Source organism: Triticum dicoccoides, chromosome 6B, assembly GCF_002162155.2.
Source record: "Triticum dicoccoides isolate Atlit2015 ecotype Zavitan chromosome 6B, WEW_v2.0, whole genome shotgun sequence".
Classification (NCBI taxonomy): domain Eukaryota; kingdom Viridiplantae; phylum Streptophyta; class Magnoliopsida; order Poales; family Poaceae; genus Triticum; species Triticum dicoccoides.
The window spans coordinates 683,335,420-683,340,066 of record NC_041391.1 but is presented as its reverse complement, the minus strand read 5'-3'; positions in this window follow the sequence as shown (position 1 = coordinate 683,340,066).

Here is a 4,647-nt window from a genome sequence, read left to right as displayed (position 1 = left end):
GCCTCCGGTGACGACTCGACAGATCCTGAGGACGATCCTCCCCCAGCCGGCTCCTCCCACCCCTCGTCTACTCACTGCTCGGGGCTTGGCTCTCTCGACGCCAGCCCCGGGGAGGAGTCCGAGGACATCGAGGCTATTGCAGCCATGCTCGACGAGGCTGCCACCCTTCCTCCTGGTGCCAGCCTCCCACCTCCCTTCCTCCCCGTGCCGCTGCCCTTATCTGACGAGGAGGGGAGTGGTGACAGCCGGGGTAGCATGGAGGTGCGCCCCCCATCCTCCCCGCGGCTCGTTTCTCCGGTGCTCGCCCGGGAGGACCCCTCGGCGCCGGCTACCCAAGAGTCTGGTCCTGCGGTCGCTTCCCCTCCCACGTCGTCTAGGCCTCCCAAGTCCCGGGGCCGCCACCGCTCGGCCTCTACCCCAGCCTCATCAGCCCGAAAGAGTGCCCGACTCGAGGCGGTTACTCGACACATGTCTGTCCGACTCCCAGGCTCCTTGTCCTGACTCTAATGATATTTGCATCAATTCATTTTCTGCTCTTGCTGGTGTCCCTCTTGGCCATCTGAACAAGGTCGCAGTCGACTCGGCTATAGTTTTCCGTGGCGAGAAGGGTCAGGTCTTAGAGCATCTTGCGTCCCTCCAGGCCAAGGAGATTCTAGACGGCCATCTCGCGGCCACCCAGACTCGCGAGGCAGCAGCAGCTGCGGAGGTCCCCCCTCCCACGCCCCATCGGGCTGGGGGTCGGGGCCTTCTTGCGAACGACCCGAGCGAGATCCATGGTCGGACGCGTTCTCGTACTGCCCAGTTGCGTCGGTCCCTTGGTGCCACTTCTACCGCAGGGTCCAGGGAGGATCCTATAGGCGAGTGATCATCCGCGCCCTGTTTTGGAACTTGTGGGGCTTCGGTCACGATGGCCGCCGCAGGCAGCTCATTGAATACATGCGCGATGAGTCCATAAATGTAGTAGCTATCCAAGAAACAATGCGTACTTAGTTCTCCCTCGTAGAACTTGAGCGTCTTAGGAGGCATTGATACGTCCATTTTGCATCATGTTTTCCTACTGTTATTTATGTTGTTTTATTGTATAATAATGCTTTTTGGAGTAATTCTAATGCCTTTTCTCTCATAATATGCAAGGTATGCACCAATGGGGAGAATTCTGGCAGCTGGAAATCTGGACCGGAAAAAGCTACGTCAAGCTACCTATTCTGCACAACTCCAAATGAGCTGAAACTCCCCGAGGATTTTTGATGGAATATTTAAGGAATATTGGAGCAAATAAGTACCAGAGGAGGGTCACCAGGTGGGCACAACCCACCTGGGCGCGCCAGGAGGCCCAGGCGTGCCCTGGTGGGTGCTGCCCTCCTCGGCCCACCACCGGTGCCCATCTTTTGGTATATAAGTCATTTTGACCTAGAAAAAAAATAAGGGGAGGACATTCGGGATGAAGCTCCGCCGCCTCGAGGCGGAACTTGGGCTGGAGCACTTTTGCCATCCGACGGAGCGATTCCGCCGGGGGAACTTTCCTCCCGGAGGGCGAAATCATCGTCATCATCATCCCCAACAACTCTCCCATCTTGGGGAGGGCTATCTTCATTAACATCTTCACAACACCAACTCCTCTCAAACCCTAGTTCATCTCTTGCGTTCAATCTTTGTATCAAAACTATAGATTGGTGCCCGTGGGTGACTAGTAGTGTTGATTACATCTTGTAGTTGATTACTATATGGTTTATTTGGTGGAAGATTATATGTTTAGATCCATTATGCTATTCAATACCCCTCTGATCTTGAGCATGTTTATCATTTGTGAGTAGTTACTTTCGTTCTCGAGGTCATGGGAGAAATCATGTTGCAAGTAATCATGTGAACTTATTATGTGTTCGATATTTTGATGGTATGTATGTTGCCATTCTCTTAGTGGTGTAACGTGAACGTCGACTACATGACACTTCACCATATTTGGGCCTAAGGGAATGCATTATGGAGTAGTTATTAGATGGTGGGTTGCGAGAGTGACAGAAGCTTAAAACCCAGTTTATGCGCTATTCCGTAAGGGACCAATTGGATCCAAAAGTTTAACGCTATGGTTAGAATTTATTCTTAATACTTTTCTCATAGCTGCGGATGCTTGCAAGAGGGTTAATCATAAGTAGGAGGTTTGTTCAAGTAAGAACACCACCTAAGCACCGGTACACCCACATATCAAATTATCAAAGTACCGAACACGAATTAAGCCAACATGATGAAAGTGACTAGATGAAATTCCCGTGTACCCTCAAGAACACTTTGCTTATAATAAGAAACCGGCCTGTCCTTTGCCTCAAAAGGATTGGGCTACCTTGCTGCACTTTTTTATTACTATTTTTACTTGCTCGTTACAAATTATCTTGCTACCAAACTACTCTGCTACTTACAATTTTAGCACTTGCAGACATTACTTTGCTGAAAACAACTTGTCATTTCCTTCTGCTCCTCATTGGGTTTGACACTCTTACTTATCGAAAAGGGCTACAATTGACCCCATATACTTGTGGGTCATCAAGGAAATTTTCTAGCGCTGTTGCCGGGGAGTGAAGCGCTCTCGGTAAGTGGAAATTGGTAAGGAAACATTATACATGCTGAAATTTATTGTCACTTGCTACTATGGAAAACAATCCTTTGAGGGGTTTGTTTGGGGTATCTTCACCTCGACCGGAAACACAATTAGTTACCCCTCAACCTACTGCACCTACTGAAAATATTGAATATGAAATCCCTTCGGGTATGTTAGAACAACTGCTAGCTAATCCTTATGCAGGAGATGGAACTGAACATCCTGATATGCACTTGATATATGTGGATGAAATTTGTGGATTATTTAAGCTTGCAGGTTTGCCCGAAGACGAAGCTAAGAAGAAGGTTTTCCCTTTATCTTTGAAGGGAAAAGCATTGGCATGGTATAGGCTATGCGATGATATTGGATCTTGGAACTGGAACCACTTGAAATTAGAATTTCATCAAAAAATTTATCCTATGCATCTAGTTCATCATGATCGGAATTATATATATAATTTTTAGCCTCATGAAGGAGGAAGTATCGCTCTAGCTTGGGGGAGGCTTAAGTCAATGTCATATTCATGCCCCAATCATGAGCTCTCGAGAGAAATTATTATTCAGAATTTTTATGCTCGGCTTTCTCGTAATGATCAAACCATGCTCGATACTTCTTGTACTGGTTCTTTTATGAAGAAGACTATTGAATTCTGCTGGGATCTTTTATAAAGAACTAAAGGTAATTCTGAAGATTGGGAACTCGACAGAGGTAAAGAGTCAGGTATTGAACCTAAGTTTGATTGTGTTAAACCTTTTATGAATACCGATGCCTTTCAAAAGTTTAGCACTTAATATGGACTTGACTTTGAGATAGTAGCTTCCTTTTGTGAATCTTTTGCTACTCATGTTGATCTCCCTAAGGAGAAGTGGTTTAAATATCACCCACCAATTAAAGAAGAAATTAAAGAACCAGTAAAAGAAAGAAGAATCTATCATTTACAATGTTGATCTAATTGTTCCCACTGCTTATGTTGAAAAACCACCTTTTCCTGTTACACTAGTAGAAAACGGACCTTTAAAACCGGTTTGTAAGGGCCTTTAGTGCCGGTTATGGAACCGGCACTAAAGTGTGGGCACTAAATGCTCCCCCCTTTAGTACCGGTTCGGCACGAACCGGCGCTAAAGTGCCACCACATGGCGTGAGCTCACGCCCTGGTATGAGGGACCTTTAGTACCGGTTGGTGTTACCAACCGGTACTAAAGGTTTTTTTTTGAATTTTTTTTTTGAAAATTTTGGAAAAAAAATTGATTTTTTTTCAATTTTCAATTTTTCTGAATTATTTGATAATTTAGTCTCTAATCACCACCTCTCTTAACTGCTCAAGTGTGGATCACTCATTCCAAATCATCTAACTTCCCAACCGGTCACCCATCCCTCTCACTACTCCAGCCCAAGCACGCTTAACTTTCGGGTTCTATTCTCCTTCGTTTCCAAATCTGCACTTGTTGTTTTCCTGACAATAGTAAGATGTTAATCCTATTAACCCTCAGGAGTTTAGCTTGAGCATGAAGTCACACATTTCACCGTTTGAGTTTGAAACTATTATTCTAAAAAACAGTAATTATTTAGTAACGCTAATATTTCTTGAATAAGTTTGACCATAGTTTGACCACAGTTTGACCATACTTTGACCATATTTGACCAAAATTCAAAAAATTGAAATAATTATTTAGTAACAGTAATATTCTTGAATAATTATGTAGTAACATTAATACTTCTTGAATAAGTAGTTTGACCAGATTTAACCAATTTTTTTTAGAAAAACTGAAATTTGACCATATCTTTTTTTCCTTTTGGAATTTGAGGATTCTAAAAAATTCCAAACAGGCCATAGGCAGTCTCCATCGGATGCGGATTTTCGTGCTGAATTTTTTGATATATTATACGTTTTTTTCCGACATCGTATGCAAAAGTTATTGCCGTTTTACATTTTCCCTACACTTTTTGCAAAACATGTCCAAATTTAAGTTTTCTAATTTTCCTAACTAGTAGATGTAGTAATATAACTACCTCTCGAAAGATTTTATTTTCTGAAGATTTATCATTTTCTTTTG